This window comes from Schistocerca cancellata, chromosome 1 (assembly GCF_023864275.1).
Source record: "Schistocerca cancellata isolate TAMUIC-IGC-003103 chromosome 1, iqSchCanc2.1, whole genome shotgun sequence".
In the NCBI taxonomy this organism is placed as follows: Eukaryota; Metazoa; Arthropoda; class Insecta; order Orthoptera; family Acrididae; genus Schistocerca; species Schistocerca cancellata.
The window spans coordinates 849,478,968-849,490,566 of NC_064626.1; the positions used below are offsets into that span (position 1 = coordinate 849,478,968).

Genomic DNA, 11,599 nt, shown 5'->3' on the forward strand with positions numbered 1-11,599 from the left:
AATATTGTGCATCGTGAAAAGTTTTATTAATTTTAAAGCAGATTGCTGAAACAGGATGACATACTCATATGTACTCGAGAGACGAGAGTGCGATCTGTTGCAGTGTAATCCTAATTCGAAGTTTTTTGTTTTGTTTAGTAAGATTTGGTTCCCTTTTTAGTTTCTCGTTCACGTCCAGACGAAAGTCAGTGGTCTTAGTGAGTACCGTGAGAGTCAAAACTAAACGGCGTTGTCCATTGATAAAGTAGAGTATCATGCGGTAATTCATTTTCCGCAGCAGCGGAAATGTTGCTGTTGTGTCAGGAGAATATGGATGAAATATACAACCGTCCGGATTGGGCTAACCCATGTGCAACATTTCCAATGATTCGCAAAACCAGTGACTCCCTGATACTGCACTTTACCAATGGACTGTACCATTTTGGTTTGGTCCCACCCTAGTGGTGTATAGGGTGGTATCAACAGCAGCACAAAATGGTATGACTGGAGTGGGATTCGTTATGAATAGGAAGGTAGGGCAAAGAGTGTGTTACTGTGAACAGTTCAGTGATAGGGTTATTCTCATCAAAATCGATAGCAAACCAATACCGACAGCGATAATTCAGATATACATGCCGACGTCGCAAGCTGAAGAGATAGAGAAAGTATATGAGGATATTGAAAGGAGAATTCAGTATGAAAGGGAAGGAGTAGAAGAAAGGCTTACGGGAGAATATGGGCTTGGTAATAGGAAACAGAGACGAGAAGGACTAATTGGGTTCTGCAGTAATTTTCAGCTATTAATAGTGAATGCTCTGTTCAAGGATCACAAGAGAAGAACGTGTACCTGGAAAATGCCAGGAGATACGGTAAGATTTCAGTTAGATTACATCATTGTCAGGGAGAGATTCAGAAATCAGATACTGGATTGTAATGTGTACCAGGAGCAGATATAGACTCAAACTGGAATTTCGTAGTGATGAAGAGTAAGTAGGCTGAAGTTTAGAAAACGAGTCTGGAATAATCAATACGCAAAAATGTGAGATACGCTTGAAGTTCCCTAAGGCTATAGATATTGCGATAGGGGCTAGTTCAGTTGAAGGGGAATGGATATCTCGAAAAAGGGTGATCACAGGAGTTGGAAAGAAGAAAATAGGTACAAGGAAGGTAACTGCGAAAAAATCATGGGTAACAGAAGAAAAACGTCAGTTGATCGATGAAAGAAGGAAGTACAAAAATGTTCAGGGAAATTCAGTAATACAAAAATACAAGTCGCTTGGTAATGAAATAAATAGGAAGTGCAGGAAAGATACGTCGAAATGGCTGCATGAAAAATGTGAAGAAATCGAAAAGGGAATGATAGTCGGAAAGACTGACGCACCATACAGTAAAGCCAAACAATCTTCGGTGATACTGAAAGCAAGGGTGGTAACATTAAAAATGCGAGGTGAATTCCACTGTTAAATGCAGAGGAGAGAGAGGATAGATGGAAAGGATAGACTGGAGGCCTCTACGAGGTGGGAGATTTATCTTTTGTGACAGAAGAAGAAACAGGTGTCGACAGGGAAGAGATAGGTGATCCACTATTAGAATTAGAATATAAAAGAGCTTTGGAAGACTTAAAATCAAGAAAGCAGAAGAGGTAGATAATATTACATCAGCATTAAATATGCCCATACAATTTAGAAGACTGCAAGAGCTGATAAATGAGAGAATTATCGCAGAATCAGCTTAATAAAAAAATGGCTCTGAGCACTATGGGACTCAACATCTTAGGTCATAAGTCCCCTAGAACTTAGAACTACTTAAACCTAACTAACCTAAGGACATCACACACATCCATGCCCGAGGCAGGATTCGAACCTGCGACCGTAGCAGTCCCGCGGTTCCGGACTGCAGCGCCAGAACCGCACGGCCACCGCGGCCGGCAATCAGCTTACTAGCTCATGTTTCCAAGTTTCTGGCAAGAATAATATACAGAAGAATGGAAAAGAAAATTTGGGATGTGTTAGATGACGATCGGTTTGGCTTTAGGATAGGCAAAGACGCCAGAGGCAGTTCTGACGATGCGGTTGATAGAGGAAGCAAGACTAAAGAAAATCAAGGCGCCCTCATAGGATTTATCAACCTGGAAAAGGCGTTCGACAATCTCAAATGGTGCAAGATGTTCGAAATTCTGAGAAAATTGGTGATACGCTATAGAGAAGTGCGGGTAATATACAGTATGCACAAGAACCAAGAGGGAGCAGTAAGAGTGGAAGACCAAGAACGAAGTGCGCAGATTAAAAAGGGTTTAAGTAAGGGTGTAGTCTTTCGCCTATATATCGAAGAAACAATGACGCAAATAAAAGAAATGTTCAAGGGTGGAATTAAAATTCAAGGTGAAAGGATATCACTGATAAGATTAGCTGATGGCATTGCTATCCTCAGTGAAAGTAAGAAGAATTACAGGATCTGCTGAATGAAATGAACAGTCTAATGAGTACAGCATATGGCTTCAGAGTAAAGCGAAAAAAGACGAAAGTAATGAAAAGTGACAGAAATGCCAATAGCGAGAAATTTAACATCAGGATTGATGGCCACTACGTAGATGAAGTTGAGGAGTTCTCTTACATAGGCAACAAAAGAACGAATGACGGATGAAGCAAGGAGTACATCAAAAGCAGACTAGCACTGGCAAAATGTGCAGTCCTGGCCAAGAGAAATCTACTAGTATTAAACACAGGCTTCAATAGGAGGAAGAAATTTTTGCGTATATACATTTGGAGCACTGCATTGTATGATAGGGAAAATGGACTGCGGGAAGACCAGAACAGCAGGGAATCGAAGTAATTGAGATGTATTGCTATAGAAGAGTGTCGAAAATTAGGGAGACTCATAAGGGAAGGAATGAGGATGTTCTGTGCAGAATCGGAGGGGAAACGAGTATACGGGAAACACTGACAAGAAGAAGGGAAAGGATGACAGGACTTTTGTTAAGACATCAGGGAATACCTTCTGTGGTACTACAGGGAGCTGTGGAGGGTAAAAACTGTAGAGGAAGACAGAGTATGGAATACATCCAGCTAATTGAGGACGTAGGTTGCAAGTGCTACTCTGAGATGAAGAGGTTGACACAGGAGAGGAGCTCATGGCGGGCCGCATCAAATCAGCCAGAAACTCTCTCCTCCCGCACAGGCCATGGAGGCCCAAAGGTACTGACTGGCCATCGTGTCATCCTCAGCCCACAGGCGTCACTGGATGCGGATTTGGAGGGGCATGTGGTCAGCACACCGCTCTCCCGGCCGTATGTCAGTTTCCGAGACCGGAGCCGCTACTTCTCAATCAAGTAGCTCCTCAGTTTGCCTCACATGGCTGAGTGCACCCCGCTTGCCAACAGCGCTCGGCAGACCGTATGGTCACCTATCCAAGTGCTAGCCCAGCCCGACAGCGCTTAACTTCGGTGATCTGACGGGAACCGGTGTTACCACTGCGACAAGGCCGTAAACCAGCCAGAAGACTGATGGAAAAAAAAAGTGGCGTGCTACGTTAATGTGGTGCGGGGATTTTAACGTGGACCAGGACTGCAGACGTGTACACTTTAAAACAAAACGACAACAAAAAAAGACATATCACGAAGGTGTTACGCAAATTGGTCACAAATTGTGATATTCATACAGGTATCGACGGAAACTGCAAAACTATAAACTTTGGTGACCGATGGATGAATGTGGTACGCTACAGTCCGCAGCTCGTGGTCGTGCGGTAATGTTCTCGCTTCCCACGCCCGGGTTCACGGGTTCGATACCCGGCGGGGCAGGGATTTTCTCTGCCTCGTGATGACTGGGTCTTGTGTGATGTCCTTAGGTTAGTTAGGTTTAAGTAATTCTAAGTTATAGAGGACTGATGACCATAGATGTTAAGTCCCATAGTGCTCAGAGCCATTTGGACCATTTGTTACGCTACAGCGCAAGTTCACCGCGCAGCTGGTAAGGATAGTAAACAGATGACATGCCGATACCAGAATGTCAAAGTCTTCGCCAATTTCATTCCGTGTACTCGGTTGGACAGTAATTACGCTTCCTGGATAGGTAAACAATATCGCAGATGTCAGATTTTGAAAAAGGACTCGTAGTTGGGCTCAAAAAAGCCGGTTGTAGTAGTTGGCGAGTCGCTCGACATTTCAAGAGCGATGCCACTATTCGATGATGTTGGCATGAATGGGTGAACCATTGCCGAACACAGCGTCAAGTAGGAGGCGGTGGCCTATAGAGACGACAGGATGAGAGGACCGAGCAAACGCCAGAGAGGCAGTCAGAGCCCCGGATTCATCACTATCATCTATCCGATGTGGATGCAACTGGGTGCTTCACTGACCACAAGAACTATTAATAGACAGCTCACGGAAAGGGGCTGAGCCACATCGCCCCTTGCACTGACTACCACTGACCTCTGTTCACTAACAAGTCCCTTTGCAGTAGTGTCGGGCACATTCCCATTGACTGATTGTCTTCAGTGGTGAGACACGATTGGAACTGTGCCCCGATGACCAACGAAGACGCGTCTGGAGACGCCCCAGACAGCGGTGTATACCAAACTGTCACCCACAACACGGCCCGGCAACCGGGGTTGATGGTCAGGACCCGTTTGGTTCCATCCGCGACACCGTTGTAGTACAGCGGTACGTCGACCATATTGTACACCCCGTTTTATAACACTTCATGGCAATCCATCCTGGGTTTACATTTCAGCAAGATAATGCCCGCCTACTCACAATGAGAGTTTCTACTGCTTGCCTTCGTGCTTGTCAAAGCCTACCTTGGCTAGCAAAGTCGTTGGATCTCCCCCAAACTGAGAACGTTTGGGGCGTTATAGGCATGGCCCTCCAACTAGCTCGGTATTGTGACGATGTAACGTGCCAACTGGACAGAACTTGATATGACATCCTTCAGGAGGATATCCAACGACTCCGTAACTCAGTACCAAGTTGAACAGCTGTTTACATGTGGGGCAGAGGTGGACCAACACGTTAGTGACATGCTCAATTTGTGCAGTTATTTCTCTTGAATAAATCGCCCAATTTTTCTGAAAATGTAATCATTTGATTGTCTGTATATCTATCGATTTCCGATCCATTCGGATAATTCCTTCTTGGTGCGCAATTTTTTTGTCGTAGAGTCATGATCATCATCATCATCATCATCATTTAAGACTGATTATGCCTTTCAGCTTTCAGTCTGGAGCATAGCCCCCCTCATACAGTTCCTCCATGATCCCCTATTCAATGCTAACATTGGTGCCTCTTCTGATGTTAAACCTATTACTTCAAAATCATTCTTAACCGAATCCAGGTACCTTCTCCTCGGTCTGCCCCGACTCCTCCTACCCTCTACTGCTGAATCCATGAGTCTCTTGGGTAACCTTGCTTCTCCCATGCGTGTAACATGACCCCATCATCTAAGCCTGTTCGCCCTGACTGCTACATCTATAGAGTTCATTCCCAGTTTTTTCTTTGATTTCCTCATTGTGGACACCCTCCTGCCATTGTTCCCATCTACTAGTACCTGCAATCATCCTAGCTACTTTCATATCCGTAACCTCAACCTTGTTGATAAGGTAGCCTGAATCCACCCAGCTTTCGCTCCCATACAACAAAGTTGGTCGAAAGATTGAACGGTGCACAGATAACTTAGTCTTGGTACTGACTTCCTTCTTGCAGAAGAGAGTAGATCGTAGCTGAGCGCTCACTGCATTAGCTTTGCTACACCTCGCTTCCAGTTCTTTCACTATGTTGCCATCCTGTGAGAATATGCATCCTAAGTACTTGAAACCGTCCACCTGTTCTAACTTTGTTCCTCCTATTTGGCACTCAATCCGTTTGTATTTCTTTCCCACTGACATTACTTTCGTTTTGGAGATGCTAATCTTCATACCATAGTCCTTACATTTCTGATCTAACTTGCAAACTTTCAATCGAATCTGCCATCACAACTAAGTCATCCGCATATGCAAGACTGCTTATTTTGTGTACCTAAAAAAAAGAACTACGTAGTTTTACTTTTCGAGGTGATAACTAAAACTTTATGACTACCCTCGTACATAAATTTCTTGCTTCTAGTTCGTTTATCTGAAGCGAGGCAAAATATTCCTTCCCTAATAATTTCCTAATGTGATATAGATACCGATGACTAGGTCAGGGTATCGTAGAAATCAAAATGGAACGACCATATAAAATTAATCGTCGGTAAAGTAGATGCCAGACTGAGATTCACTGGAACAATCCTAAGGAAATGAAATCCGAAAACAAAGGAAGTAGGTTACAGTACACTCGTTCGCCCACTGCTTGAATACTGCTCATCGGTGTGGGATCCGTACCAGATAGGGTTGATGGAAGAGCCAGAGAAGATCCAACGAAGAGCAGCGCGCTTCGTTGCAGGATCATTTAGTAATCGCGAAAGCGTTACGGAGATGATAGATAAACTCCAGTGGAAGACTCAGCAAGAGAAACACTCAGTAGCTCGGTACGGGTTTTTGTTGAAGTTTCGAGAACACACCTTCACCGAGGAGTCAAGCAGTATATTGCTCCCTCCTACGTACATCTCGCGAAGAGACCATGAGGATCAAGTCAGGGAGATTAGAGCCCACGCAGAGGCATACCGACAATCTTTCTTTCCACGAACAATACGAGACTGGATTAGAAGGGAGAACCGATAGAGTATCCTCCGCCACGCACCGTCAGGTGACTTGCGGAGTATGTATGTAGATGTAGACGTAGACTCAAAAAAATTGCATAGAGTCCATTTTTCTGAAACTGAAATCATTTGATTGTGTGTATATCTATCGATTTCCGATCCATTCTGATAATTCCTTCTTGGTGCGTAATTTTTTTGTCCTAGAGTGTACGTAAAAAAAAAGAACTACGTAGTTTTACTTTTCGAGATGATAACTAAAACTTTATGACTACCCTCGTACATAAACTTCTTGCTTGTAGTTCGTTTATCTGAACCGAGACAAAATATTCCTTCCCTAATAAATTCCTAGTGTGATATAGATACCGATGACTAGGTCAGGGTATCGTAGAAATCAAAATAGACTCAAATAAATTGCATAGAGTCCATCGAGAGGAGTACGGTGATGACACTGTCTCCTCCTCTACATTCAGTGAGCCTGTAAAATAACTCTTTCCCGGGCAGCAGCGGTTTGTGGCTTGCGGAATAAACATAAAACATCGGCGACATGCCAAGTACCAGCTCAGCTTGTGCGTTGTTTGTTGGGATTACGGGCGTGTATTCCGTTACGGTGCCGGAATCACCCTTATGAACTGCATGTTTCAAAACGACAGTATTGTTCGTGCGAATCAGTGACGCGTACATTACCGATCACAGCCCTGTGCGATCGTTGTTTGAACCGCAAATGCGATGCGGAATACCGCAGTGAGCCGTCGCATTAACAGAGGAGCGCTATGCGTGTCCCAAGTACATCTGAACGTTTCACGTGCAGCTTAGCGCATTACAGCTCGTCAGCAGCGGCCACAGGTAGGTATTTCAGCTGCTCCGGGGCACCGCCGCTTCACACCGGGGACAAAACGCGTGAAGATTATCTGACTGTAATTTACAGCAGCTCTGATTGGAGGCTTAAGTCAAGCTCTTGCTTTTCGCGTTGTGTCTATGGTTCAGTTCTCAACTGAGGTTAAAATCTGCCTAAGGCGTCCATCGATATAAATTATAACGTGTCATTGCCCAGTGCGTGAGTCCTCTCATTTAACTCATTAGCTATGTGATTCTCCCTTTGTGACATCATTATGTGTTCTAAGATTCATTTCTTCCGAATTATTTTCCATGCATGCTCAATAAACTCTGTCAAAATTATATAATGTGGATATTACCGGTTTTTTTTTTATTATTGTAAGATACGAGGGCATTCCACAACTGTAGAAGTACGAGATAAAAATTGTCGTTCCACGATGAGTTAATGCTGCTGCCGGTTTCGATTAGTGTTTAGTTACTCACAGTTTTACTGAAAGTTAGCCGGCCGCGGTGGTCTAGCGGTTCTAGGCGCTCAGTCCGGAGCCGCGCGACTGCTACGGTCGCAGGTTCGAATCCTGCCTCGGGCATGGATGTGTGTGGTGTCCTTAGGTTAGTTGGGTTTAAGTAGTTCAAAGTTCTAGCGGACTGATGACCATAGATGTTAAGTCCCATAGTGCTCAGAGCCATTTGAACCATTTTTTTACTGAAAGTTATACCTTCAATTCATGACTCCAGAATTAGTGTCCCTGTGGAACAATTATTTGCGACGCAGGTAATGAAGTTAAATGCGCTGGTACGTGATGTTAAATATACTGGAGATTCAATATCACCTACTAGCTCGATTACACATATATATATCAGAAATACCTATTATAGGGAGACACTCAATAAAGGTAAAATTTTTCACGAAACTTGTTGATGACTAATAACTGAATGGTGAGTAACCAATAGTCGAAACCAGCTATGTCAGCGAATGAACTATAGATTTCTTTTCAGATATTTCGTTAACAGTATAAGAGGTTAATAGCATTTGTTGTAGATTTCTTATATTATTGGCACAAATGTTTCAGATAAATTCACCATATAAAATTAATATTAAAAGGTAACTGTAAGCTAATATTGTTCTTAGCAGAAGCAGAGTTCAGTACTGACACAGAATGTGAGTCCAATGGCAGGAACAGAACCTATGCTGCGTACATACCGGCACTAATTTCCAGGAGAAAATTTTAAAATATATATTACATGCTATTGTTATTCGCAACTGATAATTAAAATCATATTTTCTAACGACAGGAAGTTTACGAAAATACACTGACGGAAAAAACTGCAACACCAAAAAAAAAATAATTAATGCAGAGTAATGAAATTTCGGGGCCGCAGTGGATATACCGCTTCCCGTCAGATCACGGAAGTTAAGCGCTGTCGGGCGTGGCCGGCACTTTGATGGGTGACCATCGGGGCCGCCATGTGCTGTTGCCATTTTTCGGGGTGCACTCAGCCTCGTGATGCCAATTGAGGAGCTACTCGACCGAATAGTAGCGGCTCCGGTCAAAGAAACCAATCGTAACTTTTGTGGCGGCGTTCGTAGCGACAAACACTTCGCTGTAGAAACGGCTTACGAAGTCACCGCCACACTTTTAATAGCGGGCCGACCGGTCCGCTGGAACAGTGAACAGAAAGATGAAAACCCAAACACTCTGATTAAATAAAAGTCGGTACTTATCTTTATTAACGAAGATACAGAAACACAATAGTGTACTCCGTGTCTACAAAAATCTGTCTAGTTCGAGTCGGAGCGGCTAGGTCAGCGTCGGCTGACGACAAACAACAACTCTGCTGCGATGAACACACAACTGACTAGCAAGTACACAAATCGGTGGCGAGTATACAACTGAGCGGCGAATACAGAACTCCTAGCGCTCGCGACTCCAGCGCTTAAGAAGCCAGAAGCCCGCGGTGGCGCGCGCAGACTTGCGGCCATTTCCTGTATCGCTGGCGCTGCTTATGCGGATGGCGTCCGGACTTTGATGCTGCCAACCTTTTGGCAGCGGGCTCGGTTGGCATTACTGGCTAGGATATAACAGTAACGACCGGGAGAGCGGTATGCTGACCACACGCCCCTCCTATCTGCATCCTCAGTTGAGGCTGACACTGCGGTCGGAAGGTCCTCCTGGGCCACATGTGGCCTGGAGACGGAGTGCTAATAAAATTTCGGGAATACAGTCGTCTAGGTAACATATTTAAGCGATTGACATTGCAAGATCACGGATTAATGTAAGCACGAGATGCGCAAATGTGAAATGCAGGTACATTAATAACCGGTGTAACCACCAGGATGTTGAATACAGTCATGCAGATGTGCATGCACTCTGTTGTGGAAGTGCCAGATGTCAGTTTGTGCGATGGAGATCCTTGCCTGTTGCACTTGGGCTGTCAACACAGGGACAGTTAATGCTGTTTGTGGATGACGCTGGACTTGTCACCCGATGATGTCCCATATGTTCTCGATTGGAGACAGATCTGGTGTTCGAGCAAGCCAAGGCAACATGTCGACATTGAAAGGTCTCTGTTGGATTCCGTTCATGTTAATTTCTTAAATCTGTTGTCATTTACGGCATACATTCCACTTCTAAGTTTACTGTGATGTTTCTGACTCTATCTGGAAAGAGACTGAGCTGTGGAACGTGTTACTTTTACACATAATCAAGAACGATCTGTCACACTACTACACTTTAAAACACAGTTTATATGTAATTCATGTCACACAGTCTCATACGGAACCTACATCCACTTTCTTTTATATACTGTATATGGTAAGATACTGTCATCCCCCTTCCCTTCCGTGTGAAAGAATGAATGAGCAAACGTATTTCAAGTGCCATGCTTGATGGTAGCAGACAAGCCTGTCTGCTAGAGAACAGTAGGACCAACGTCGGAACAGGTAGCTACGCTTTCTAGAAGCAAAGATGTTTCTATCCTTAGTATGGTCCTGTCCGTCCATTGTCATGTTGGTATAGGAAGCTGCCTCTCTGGTCACTTCCCTTTGTATTTGTGAGCCACCCTCAAGAAGGGACCACGGCAGTCTGTCCGTGGCGAGCGTCTGAAGTGGTAAGATCTCTGGCTAAGCGCGTGTCTGCTAAGTCCATAGGACAATGGATTTCTTAAGTTCAGCCTAACTGAAAATTTAATCACCTTCATTTCAGGTTTAGCTCTAAAATCTCTAATGTTATCTTAAATTGCAACGCAGTGTAATTCGATTGTGAAGTTCAGAAAATCTTCCGGTAGTTGCTTTGTCACTACTTTGTGAGTAAAATGGAAGCACGTGTTGATCAGTAACTCTAACTAAGATCATCAATCTTAAATGCGAATGTGCATGAGATTATTATAACGTCTCGTCTTGACAATATTTTTCAATATAGTAACTTTTCTTTATGTTCAACCCACGTGGGGTGTACTTTGTGAGGCCAGTACCACGTGCTTATACAATTGTTTGACCCATCAGGTTAATAGTAAGACGATAGTAACCAGTTCGAAGTTTTTCTTTTGTAAATTGCTTTTTCATCTAATTTATTTTAATTATCAAAATTATTGTGGAGTTACACTCTTTGTGTAAACCAAGTTGACCACGTGAAGCATGTGGTGTAATCATCAAAGTAGCCCTCAGCTATTCTTTTCGGGAAGATTTCACAAAGAGTTAGTAGGAATTTAGTATACCAGTGTGTGGTAATTACATGACGGACAGGATTGCGCTATGAACGTAACTTCTTTGGGTGAAAATTGAATCGGTTGGTTGTGGTTAATTTCCTCTTGCATATGTTTCAACGTTCTTCGTGTGTTATTTTATGAATGCAGTGTTGTATGTAGTCTCCCAATCCTGGCTCCCTATTTGATGTGTGCCGTAAGATTACAAACTCACATTTTCACAATCCTAAATAAGGCACCAGTTTAGTTATGAATCAAGTTTGATATGCTGAAATTTTAACGGAACAATCATCAATGTTAAAATCAATGTCCAAATATAAACTGATTTATTTCTTTTTATTTAAATTGTCTTTATATATATATATATATATATATATATATATATATATATATATATATATATATATATATAT

At 43.2% G+C, this 11,599-nt stretch overlaps 1 pseudogene; it reads right to left on the minus strand.

Moving 5' to 3' along the window:
- Positions 1–3,349: 3,349 nt before the first annotated feature.
- Positions 3,350–3,467, minus strand: LOC126101023 (5S ribosomal RNA; annotated as a pseudogene).
- Between the last annotated feature and the right edge of the window lie 8,132 nt (positions 3,468–11,599).